The 12,557-nt window shown below is 38.3% G+C and overlaps 1 long non-coding RNA gene across 1 annotated transcript in view; it reads left to right on the top strand.

The window, feature by feature from the left end:
* Positions 1-620: 620 nt before the first annotated feature.
* Positions 621-12,557, top strand: part of LOC109445814 (uncharacterized) — a 59,140-nt gene continuing 47,203 nt past the window's right edge. The window contains exons 1-2 of the long non-coding RNA XR_012494080.2: positions 621-744; positions 10,517-10,791. This is a non-coding gene — a long non-coding RNA (uncharacterized LOC109445814). The remainder of the gene's footprint in view (positions 745-10,516; positions 10,792-12,557) is intronic.

Genomic DNA, 12,557 nt, shown 5'->3' with positions numbered 1-12,557 from the left:
CTTGCTCTCTCCTGCACCCCCTTCTCGCAGCCTGTTTGTACTTGAGAGGAGCTTCAGGGTGCTTATCTGTGTAAGGAGTAGGAGGTCTAGGAAGTCTGGATCCTCAGATAAAGATCTGTGATGTGCTTTCTTGCACCCTTCCAGATTCAGTGGTATCTGCGCATACCCTCCGAGTTTCTTAGCGTCCCCAGCTGGGGAGCCTTTTCCATTTGGGTCTCATTTCCCCACCTCCCTTCCTGCCTCCTTCTGGCCAAGACTGATCTCTCTCTTTGACAGCTGGACACCTGCTGCCAAGAGAAATAATCCCCATGTGTAGAGGGTGTTACCAAAGGGAACAGGGTGGAGGGAGGAGGGAATGGCTTCCTGCCAACAGCCCAGTGGGTAAGGGAGAGGAATGGGAAGGCCACAGTGGGCCCAGAGGGTGGGGCAGACATGTACAGGAAGAGGGGAGGGGGTCCAGGGCAATCTGGGGAATAACAAGGGATGGGAGACGCCAGGAAACAGAGGGAATAGGGGTCAGTTTCCAACAGGAAAAGGAAGGAAGGAGGGAGTGGCTGGAGGCTGAGGAAGCATGGAGGGAGGGGAAGTGCTGGTGAAGGAGGCAGGGACGGGTGGGCGCTGGTGGCTACTTACCTTTGTACATCATTTCTCTGTTTCCACAGCATTTCCACCTGCATTGTCATACCAGGAGGCTTCCTGAGACTGCCCATTTTGCTGGAAAGGAAGCTGACACTCAAATCAGAAGTAAGTAATAATAAAGCTTATTGGGCACCAACCATGTTCCAGGTAAGGTCCCAGGTACTTTTATATGGGTAACTTGAGGCAATCCTCAAAAGCCAGTTGCAGGAGGTAGGTAGAAATAGTTATTCTTGTATAGGTGAAGAAACAGATTCCAGTTAATTCCTGTTAATTTTAGAAATACATACTGGCCAGTAGTACTTTCCAGGTGCCATACAAAGGCTGGAGGTGAATTTAGTGCAAACACTTCCCTTGGGTCAGGACTGTTCCAAAGACTTTGCACACATGCTTTCCTTACATTTTCACATCTGGGAGATAAGCACACGGTTATTTTCATCCCGTTTTTACAGCTGAAGAAACTGAGTCACAGAGAGGCAAAGCAGCAGAGGGGTAAGTTGTGAGTGCGATTTGAACCGAGACAGTCTGGTCCTAGAGTCTAAGGTTCATCTACCATGCTCTACATCAGTGAGGAAAAAGAATTGTGGCTGGATTTTTAATTGCAAGTGACCGACTCTAAATTCTGTATACTTTCCACTAACCTAGGCTGCCTTTCAGGCTTAACGGAAGGGACAGTGTATATGTCTTACACACAGTGAAAGGGAATGGTGCTATACCACAGGCCATGCTGAGCTCGTGGATAATCAAATGAAAAGGACTTTGCCAGGCATGTAACAAGCATTAAGTAATTGATGATGATTATTCTTGACCATAGATATCCATCCAACTTTTTTTTTAAGAATGATTAATGGAAAATGTGTCAGTTTCTTTTCAAAAGAAGTATCTTATACAGTATCATCTTTGTATCTTGAATAATCAAGTTTTACTTTTGTTGAGGAAAGGGGTCAGCAGGGAGAGAGGGAGGGAGGGGAAAATTCAAAATTAGAGCTACAACAGGGCCTGTCACAATCTTATATTCTTTGCTCCACACTATCCTCTCCTTTCTCTGCTCTGTACCCCCACCCCTCCCTCAAATTCATTTATACATTCTGTTGGACACTTGTTTTGTGTGAAGAAGTGGTCTAGTTAAATAGTTCCTGTACAGCCAGTAAGTCTAAGATTAAAATGTAACTTAATTACAAATGTATAAATATGGCAACTGATATTTACAGAGAAAATGGAAAGTGAGTTTCTAAAGAAAGCTAACTATAGGGTATGTTTACTTTCTCCCCACAACCTTCTGAACTAGTTTTAACAAAGTCAACTTCTGAAGGGTTTCCATTTATATGATTCATCTAAGACATCCTCTGTGGACCCAGGTCCTCCCAGGACCCTGCATTCCAAGCAGAAATTGGGGGACAGGAATGTTTGTGCGCGTCTGCGCTTATATTTCAAAAGCCAAATGGAATTTCATGCCTCTTTTTTTCTACCCTGAAACCTGACACTCACTTGGGCTCCCTGAAGTAATAGTCAGTGGTGTGGTTCCAAGGCAGTCCCTTTTCTACTTTCTTTCTTTTGTTTCTTAATGTCAATCAATGCATTTCTGATCATGGCAGCTAAGATGGTACCTAGTCTGGACTTTATCGAGTCTTCTTCGTTATTCTTCATCCTTTACCTGTACTGTTTCTGAACTGCCTCGGCATCCATTATGAGTCTACACTGCAAGTTGACCCATTTTTGTGAGGCATTAACTGAGTTATTCGGCATCCTCTGGAGGGTCTTTCATAGAGCAAAAGTTCTTAATTTTGATGAAGCCCAAATGATTAATTTGTTTCTTTTATGGCTCATGCTTTTGGTGTTGTGTTCAAGAACTCTTCTCCAGCCCTAAGTCCTGAAGATTTTCTCCTGTGATTTTTTTCCTAAAAGTTTTATCTTCACATTTAAATCTATGATCATTCTTTTTTTAAGTTCATTTTTCAGTTCATCATCTGTGAGGCTTAGGTCAAAGCTTCAGTTTTGCATGTGGACAGCCAATTGCTCCAGCATATGTTTTAAAAAGACTATCCTGCCTCCATTTGAATTACTTTTGTACCTTTGTCAAAAATCAGTTGGCAGAATATGCATCTAGAATAGCCATACCTTTTGGTAGAGTAACCTTTTATCATTATGTAATGTCCCTCTCTATCCCTGGTCATTTTCTTTGTTCCAAAGTCTATGTCATCTTTCTTGTAGCTGAACCATCTTAAACAACACACACACACACTCTAGTAAAAAAAATATGGGTTTCAAGTGATAGAAATGAATGTCATTAGCAGTTACATAGCCTTGGGAAGGTAGTCAGATTGTCGCAAGTATACAGAAAGTTTGAAAGTAAAAACATAGAAAAATACATACCATCTCAACACTAACCTAAAGGAGACCTTGAAGCAAAAGACATTACTAGATACAAAAAAGAACACTTTATAAAAATAAAAGGTTCATTTCACTTGGAAAAATATAGTAGAAACTTTAAGTGTATTTAATCATAGAATATCAAAAAAATAAAGCGAAACTTGTCAGAACTAGAAGGAGAAATAGATTCATCCACAATCACAGCTAGAAATTTTAACATCTCTCATAGTAATTGATAGACAAAGACCAAAATAAATCAGCGAGGTATGGAATATTTCAACATAATGAGCAAACATCATACATAGGCTACAGTACATCAAAACCAAAGGACATACTTTCTTTTCAATGGTACATGGAACATTTACTACTCACTGAGCTATAAAGCATGGCTCACAAATTTGAAAGAATTCAAATTATCCACAGAATGTTTTCTGACCACAGCAGAATTAAGGTAGACATTTCAAGATACTGAAAATTATCCATGGGTGAAATTTAAAAAACTCAGTTTGAAAATTATAAAATGTTTCAAATTAAATGATAATATATGGAATGTCTACCTGCCCTCATTTGTTCCCTGGATGTTTCTCTACTGACTTGCAAAATCTTAAACCCAGGAGAGAACTGGGCCAGCTAGATCCAGAGAACAGATCTGCATGAAGACCTTCTGCTCAGAATGTCCAGCAGGGAACAGAGAGGGCTGGTGGAACTGCAGTAAGGCCTCAGGGCCCTTGGGAGCTCTGAGAACATTTCCACTGCGAAAAGGTCTCCTCCTCACCCTTCTCTCTAAGGAAAGAAGAAAAAAAAAAAGCATTGAATGCATAGAGAAGAAACAAAAGTTAGAGTCTTACTTTATAAAAGGAGAAAAGGCCAAAAATTAATGGTTAAATATCTATCAAAAAGGTTGGCAAAAGAACAGCAAATTAAATCCAAAGAAAGTAGAGGGAAGGAAATAATAAAGATAAGAGCAGAAATTAATGAAATAAAAAAATAAACATTCAAAAGAAAATAATCAGCAAAACCGAAATTTGTTTCCTTGAAAAGACTAATAAAATTGATAACCCCCAGAAAAAAAAAATAATTAAAAGAAAAGAAAAGAGAACCACAAATAACTAGTACAAACAAGAGGACAGACATTAAAGAGATAATTATAGGTTATGATAAACATTTTTTATGAATAAACTTGCCAAATGAGATAAAATGGATAAATTCCTAGAAAAACACAAGATAGAAACATTTAAATAATTCATATCTATTAAAAACAGTAAATCCATAATTTAAATCTTTCTATGAAAAAAATCCTGGCCCAGATGGTTTCACTGATGAATTCTTCCAAATATTTAAGGAAGAAATAACATTAATCTCAGATTAACTTTCTCAGAGACTAGAAGCAAAAGTGAGACTTCTCAACTTTCACTGGGACACCAAATCTGGATACCTGACAAGGATATTACAAGGAAGGATGCAATCTTTCTCATGAATATTCATGACATTTTAAACAAAATACTGTGTGCCAAAAAAATATATACACATTTTAGGAAAGGGAAAAACTATTCAAACGTATTAAAATTACGCTGATGGTAACCACTTTGAGCACTTCTTGTAACTGTAGAAGTCAAATGTGACTTGTATTTATCTTTTGTTATCAGTATATATTGAGTATTACAATTTTAATGCAGCTTTTTCCTTTCTCAAAATGCGTATACTTTTTTTGGCACCTTCTGTACATATTAATATAAACAAGATAAACAAAAACAGTATATGTCATGACAAATCCAGGTTTTTTCCACAACAAAGCACAGTTGATTTAACATTAGAAAATCACCAGTATAATTCAGTACCTTAATAGAAAAGAGAAATTAGGTAATCATATTGATAGATGTAGAAAAATATTTGATAAAATTCAATACTTATACGTGACTTAAAGGGATCATGGATTAGGAAATACAAATTGGTAGTTACAAAATAGTCATGAGGATGTGAAATACAGCATGGGGAATATAGTCAATAATATTGTAAAAACTATGCGTAGTGTCAGATGGGCACTAGACTTATTGGGGAGATCACTTCATAGATTATATAAATGCCTAACCACTATGCTGCACAACTGAAACTATTATAAAATAATATGAATGTCAGCTCTAATTAAAAAAATATATAGTTATTGGATGTAAATTACAGCATAAGGAATATAGTTAGTAGTATTTTAATAGCTACCGTATGTATGGTGTCAGATGGGTCGTAGACTTATTGGGGTTATCACTTTGTGAGGTGTGTAAATGTCTAATTACTATGTTGTTTTGTACACCTGAAACTAAAAAAAAAAAAGGAAGACATTACCTTATTCACATATGAATATGACATGATTGTGTACCTAGGCAATCCAAAACAATTGACAAATAATACATTAGAATCAGTGATTTAAGCAAAACTAAAGAGTACTATGAGGAGAAATTAAGATCTAAATAAAGAGAAATACACTATGGTTTCTCTCTCAATTGATTTATAGATTCCCTGCAATCTTAATCAAAATCCAGTAGCTTTTGTTGGAAATTATCAAGTTGATTTTAAAATTTTTTACAGAAAAGCAAAAGCTTCCCAATTACAATGGTAACCTTGAGGAGGAAGAGCAAGTTTGGACCTCACATACTACTGGATGTTAAGAGATCCATAGCTATAGTAATTAAAACAGCATGGTATCATTGGCACAAGACTAGACAAATAAATGGAGCAAAACAAAGTCCAGATAGAGAACTAAATGTATATAAACACATGATTTATGACAAAAGGAATATAGTAAAGCAGTGAAGACCTGATGATGATCTTTTCAATAAAATGTCTGGTCAAGTGGAAAATGATAACGACCCCCGTCTCACACGATACTCAAAATATTAATCCAACAAGGACTGTGAATCTCAATTTAAAAGAAAAACTAGAACCATAGAGTTTCTGGAAGATAATGTATATCTTCATGATATTGGGGCTAGACAAAGATTTCTGCAACGGGATGTAAAATCACTAAACATACTGGAATTGGTTGATAAAATGCAATATATTAAAATTAAGAACTTACGCCTTTTAAAGGGCACAGTTCTGGGAGTAAAGAAGCAAACCACTCAGTGGAGATGTTTTATTTACTTGTAATCAACAAAGAACTCCTATCCACTTTTCCTAATCAATTGTTTAAAAAGGCCGACAAACCATATGGGCAGAGGACCTCAATAGACATTTCTCCAAAGAGGACATACAGATGGCCAATAGACATGAAAAGATGCTTAACATCATTAATAATCAGGAAAATGCAAATTAAAACCACAAGGAGATATCACCTCATATCTGTCAAAATGACCACCACCAATAAATCAACAAACAAGTATTGGTGAGGATGTGGAGAAAAGGGAACCCTCATGCACTGTTGGTGGGATTGCAAATTGGCGCAGCCACTATGGAAAACAGTATGGAAGTTCCTCAAAAAATTAAAAACAGAACTACCATATGGCCCAGCAATTCTACTTCTGAGTATTTATCTAAAGAAATCCAAAACACTAATTTGAAAAGATATATGCACCCCTATATTCATTGCAACATTATTTACAATAGCCAAGATACAGAAGCAACCTAAGCATCCATCAGTAGATGAATGGGTAAAGAAGATGTACACATATGCAATGGAATATTACTCAATCATACAAAAGAATGAAATCTTGCCATTTGTGACAACATGGATGGACCTAGAGGGGATCATGTAAGTGAAATAAGTCAGTCAGAGAAACACAAATACCATATGATCCCACTTATATATAGAATCTGAAAAATAAAAATAAATGAACAAACAAAACAGAAACAAACTCATAGATACAGAGAACAAATTGGTGGTTGCCAGATGGGAGAGGAGTTGGGGGGAAGGGGGCAAAGGGGGAGGAATTAAAATGTACAAATTGCCAGTTATTAAAAAAGACAAACCAATTTAAAAATGAAAAAGTGAATGAAGCATTTTACATCTGAATGATCAATAAACACATGGAAAGGTGCTTAAGGTCATCAGGAGAAGGCAAATTAAAACCACAATCTGATACCGTTACAAACTAACTAGAACAACAGTTTTAAATGTTGATGAAGGTGTGGTACCCCACTGATACTCATAGACTGCTGGTAGGAGTGTAAACTGGTACAACACGTGGGGAAACTGAACATTTGTATAACCTTTGACCCAGCAATTCTACTTCCAGGTATGTACCCAAAATAAATGTTTACATCTGTTCACCAAAAATACCTGCAGAAGAGTTGATGCCACATGACATACCAGTGGAGAATTTTGCCTAAAATATTTGATCCGAATCTAATCAAGCTTTTAAACCTAACTTCCAGTTTATAGTAAATGCAGATGAAAGAAACCATGGTACTACAAGAATATACTCAGATAAATCCAGAATATTGAATGGTGTACAAAAGGGCCTGAACTCTTTGAAAAGTTACTATATTACCAATGAGAAAACATAACAAAACAAAGATGAGCCAAAAAATAAAACATAAAAAATGCAACACATAAATCAGGACTGGATGTTCGTTGAGAAAAAAATCTATACATGACCATCTCGTGACAGCTGGGGAAATTTGAAGGCTAGATGTCAGAGGTTATTGTGAAGTTATCATTATTTGTCATTAGGTGAAATGATATGGAGGCATATTGTCCACCTCAGGAGGTACATGCTGTGTATATAGTGGGAAGTCTTATGATGTCTGTAACTTATCTTCAAATATTTAACAAAAATAAGTATAGGTAGATGATAGGTGAATGAATGTCAATGTAGATTTATATATCATGAGAAATAAGAAAATGTGGCAATAGGGTAACAAGTTGTTCCATTGTGGCAGTGGATGTTTTGGTGTTTATTATGACACTCTTTCAACTTGTCTCTATATTTAAAATTTCAATAACAAATTCCTGGAATATATTCTTTAAATGGAATTTTACACCTAGGCTTTTTCAGAAGAGCAACTGAGTTCTACTCTACTTTAAGAAAATAGAAACTAGAAATCCTAAAATACACGTTATGGATGTAGTTTATGTAAGAGATAATGTTGGAACTCCAATTAGAGAACTTAAAGACAAAGAAAATGCCTTGGCTCTACATCAAAAGTCTGGCTCATGAATGTACATTGATATGTTTTAGGTTAAAATAAAATGCTTAATGTATGTATACATCACCTTTTAATGATTTCCAGCTTTAGCCATGTTTTTCCAATGAGCCAACCAACTACTTGTGCCAATTAATGCCAGATAAGAGGGTGTCCTCTAAATATTTCATGTATGGGAAGAATGTATCACCCAGCTAATAGCTGGTTCAGTGATTCTAACTGGAATAACCATCTGTTCATGCTGTTGGACCTTCCAAGAGAAAATAGGATGAGTGAAGAGTATCCCGGGGTTCTAGGGACCCAGAGGCAACGCAATAATCTCACAACCTGGGCTATTCACCATCATGTTGCATATGGCCCCCTAGGATGCTAGGACGGTCTTCTCTTGTCCTATTTTCTTTTGGAAGGCCCAACAGCACTAATGGATGATTATTCCACTCAAAGGAATGTCAGGTTAAATTCTGAAGATGTAGGACGTTGGGAAAGTCACTTAACCAACATAAGCCCAGTTTTTTTCACATGAAAGGTCAAACCTACTTCATAGAATTTTTGTAGGAGTGAAATGTGACAATGTCTCTATAGCAACACAGATGCACAGATGCAGGTATACAACAAATGAATTAATTGTTGGTTGTATTTTGTGTAGGAAGGTCTGGCAGGAGGAAGAGGGTAATGATGTATCAGCCAAGGTTGTACTGGTTGCTGAAGGCATATAGGAAATGGAGTTTCTGCTTTCTCAGAAAGTTCTAGAGGAGGGAAATAGGGTACATTTGCCAAATGTGATTAAAATAACCTGATTCTCATAAATTGGTTGCGCAGAGGTGCTCAATAAATATTGGGTGATTAAATGGGCAAACAGATGAATCAACAATATATTACTCCATGACTCTTACAAGGAGGGCAGAGAGGTAGGACTGATTTCTGCCCTTCCTTATCTACACCTTAGGCTGCAAGTTGCCCTCTCTTCCTTTTTCCTCTTGCCACTGCCCTTAAATTCATTACTAATTGATTTGCTGCAGTGACTTGCTGAGGCTAGAAAAAGGTGGGACCCTGGACCTCTACCTGTCTAAGAAATCCTGGCCAGTGAGCTAGCTTCATTTACAGCAGTGGTTCTCAATCCTGGCTGCACTTTAGAATGACCTGAGGCTCAGTCCCCAACCTCGACAAATTAGAATCCCTGGAACTGAAATCCAGATATTGGTGTTTTTCAAGAACTCACCAAGTGATTCTGTTATGTAGTAAAGTTGAGAACCATTGGCAAATAGTAATATGGACAGCTCTAAAATATCTCATTGTTGAGTGCAAAAAACATGGAAATCAATTTATAGTACAGTACCATTTAAGGATATTAAATTTTAACATGCACCCAGAACAAAGCTATGAGGTTTTCAAAGATACACAAAAATCTAAGGACATATACGAAATCCCAGGAATGAGGAGAAAGGAAGAGAGTAGGAGTGAGATTGGAGAATAAACGGTAAAATATAAAATTAATCAAGAGAAGCCTTAGCCAGATCTAAAGTCATCCAGTAAGGGGTGTGGCCTCCAAATGCCCAATCACAATAGTTAATGTGAACAGAGCACTTACGTGCACTAGACGCAGTGGATTTGATTTACACACCTCTCTTCTGTTCATCCTCAAAACAATTATGAGGTAGATACTATTTAGAGTAATTTTACAGATGAGAAAAGTGAGGTTTAAAGTTTAAGAATATTAACTAAGTTCATACAACTACCGTGTTTCCCCCAAAATAAGACCTAACCGGAAAATAAGCCCTAGTATGATTTTTCAGGATGACATCCCCTGAACATAAGCCCTAATGCATCTTTTGGAGCAAAAATTAATATAAGACCTGGTCTTATTTTGGGGGAAACACGGTAGTTGTATGAACTTAGTTAATACAACTTAGTTAATAATGGTAGTAAGTGGCAGAGTTGGGAATAAACCCCATCTATCTGACCAGAAGTAAAGTTCTCCTTGCTTCATTCATGGCCTTACTTGGCCATGAGCATCTTCTTGAGCATCTTCTAGAAGGGAATCCTTCTTCTCTCATCTTCCCACTTCATCCCACCCCTTGCCAAGGATGGCAATCAGAATGAGCATTCAATGCCCTGTGCCACAAGGAGAAGAAAGAGCCCCACACACTATCTTCCTGACCAGGAAATATCAAAGACTAGCCTCAGTTTCCTCATAAGGGCCAGCAATGTTTGTTGGGTTCAAGGAATAGAAAGAAGCCTCACATGATGGAATAGAGAAAAAAGGATGGTGGGGCCAAAATGGGGGAGAAGGGAGCTCAGAGCTCTTTTAATATATTTGATTTATTGTAATTTAATATATTTAATAACACTAGGTATTTCCTTTCCTTTACCGCAGACTCAGCTTGTGGAAGACTTTTGTGTAATTTCACATCCACTGCTCTCAACACCTATCTCTGAGGACACAATCATCCCAGCAATCTTAGGACCCTTAGAAATTAATTATAATAATAATGTATTCATTGAGTCAGGCACAAATATTAGTCTCCATTTTCCTCAGAGAAAACTGATGCACAGAAGGGCAACTTGAGCAAGATTTCTCAGCTAGAAAAAGATGACGGAGGAGAAACAGGAAGTGCATTCTACTGCCATCTGGGTTGGCGCCCTCTAGAGGTGAGTTGAGTCTCTGACAGTCCTTTTCCCCTCCCTAGTGAGTGTCCAAGTTTCGAGGCAGACTTCTTTATCCCAGAAGCCAGCCCTCCACCAGGCTGCACTCTACACTTGTGGTGCATTCCTAGAGGAGAGAACAGAGAAGGCTGGCCTTTTTTTTTTTTTGGATGCCATGTGCAGCTGCCTCTGGGGGAAAAATCTGGAAGAACTGGAAACCTCTCTTCTATGTATTTAAAAATATCTCCCCTGCTTCCCTAACACAGTTATCTGAAGTCATCCCATTTTTTATGGAATTAAAAGCTTTTGTGAAAATATAAGTCTCTAATCTGAGGGGGTGTGAAAAGAATAAGGAAGGTTTCTCAAACTTTACTGTGTGTAAAACTCAAATTGAAAATTTACTGTAAATACAGATTCTTGGGTCCCAGCAGCAGAGATTCTGATTCAACAGGTACAAAGTAGGGCCCGGAAATCTGAAATTTTAACAATACTTCCGGTTCTGGTGACAAGTTCCCCGAACCTCATTTTGAGAAACACTATGTTAATGTGAAGTCTTCGGCTTTCATTAATTGGACTCCTGGCCCAGACGTCAGCTCAGTCTATGCTGACCGCTTCTCTAATGAGGCAGGGAGGGGAGCTGCTTCTCCTCTGGCTTGGTCTCCCTGCAGTTCAGAGCTGTGTTCTGAGCTCACGGCTGAGAATGAGCACTCAGGGCGCTAACTCTGAACTCAAACTCAGCCCTACGTCCCAGACTAAGTCCCGGGCTCTGCCTAGACCCACATGACAAGTGATATTTCAAGACCTCGCGCAGTAGTTCTCAGCTTCATGGGCTCAGCCAAGAAGTAAAGGTGCATGGAGAAATGTGGTATTATGAATTGTGCTGATGCTGCGTTTAAATGTATTCTTCTCTTTCCAAAGGCTTGGATGGTATTACAACAGAGTGTCGCATGAGGGCGCTCTAGCAAATCAACAAGAGCAAAGGTCATAGGAAGTGGGGAGGAGGGGGTTGCATTAATGAACAGATTTCACCTTTTAGTCTGATTGAGCCTCCTTAGCCTGAGAAAGATACACAGAGCTTCCAACTCTGTGTGCATGGCTGTTCATGGTGTGTGTGTGTGTGTGTGTGTGTGTGTGTTGCACACATGAAGGGGGGCAAAGAGTAGTGAGGGGTAGAAATTGATGAGAGACCAAAGGAAGAGAAAATTAAAATAATGAACCTTCACAGGTCACCTTCTTTGTAATTTGAGAGACCATTTTTTGCACTGTCATCAAAATGCCCCTCCCCCCCATCCCTTCCATTCAAGGGAAAAAAATCCCATTTCCCACAGAGTCCGTTAGTGGGAGGCAACACATGGAAAAATGTGCCGGAAGAAAATGCAAACAGAAGAAGGCTTGTCAGCGCAGGTGCATCTCTTTGAGTCTGCTTTTGCTGGAATCATGTGGGCCCTGCCTGGCCATCAGCCCTCGCAGGCTGACGACAGGAGACCTGGGCTCTATCTGGCAGCTGTCCATGTGAGGCTCATGCCGCACAAAAAGGAGCTCCAGTTACACATTAGTCACAAAAATAACAATGATCAAAGGGAGCAAAAGGCGTGAAACGGCTTCATTTTCTCAATTTAATTACAGGACTGGAGGACACATTTAGATCTGAAAGAAGCCTGATTTTTAACTTGTTATAAAATAGTTGAATAAAGTACTAGTTATTATTTTTATTTCCCACGTTCCCAGCTTTTTCTCCTCTAACCTTCCCTCTCCATCTTCAATGCAAACTT

Source organism: Rhinolophus sinicus, chromosome 1 (assembly GCF_057876585.1).
Source record: "Rhinolophus sinicus isolate RSI-liver-muscle chromosome 1, RSI-T2T, whole genome shotgun sequence".
Lineage (NCBI taxonomy): Eukaryota > Metazoa > Chordata > Mammalia > Chiroptera > Rhinolophidae > Rhinolophus > Rhinolophus sinicus.
The sequence above is the reverse complement of the archived record's forward strand: the minus strand, read 5'-3'. Positions and strand labels throughout refer to the sequence as shown.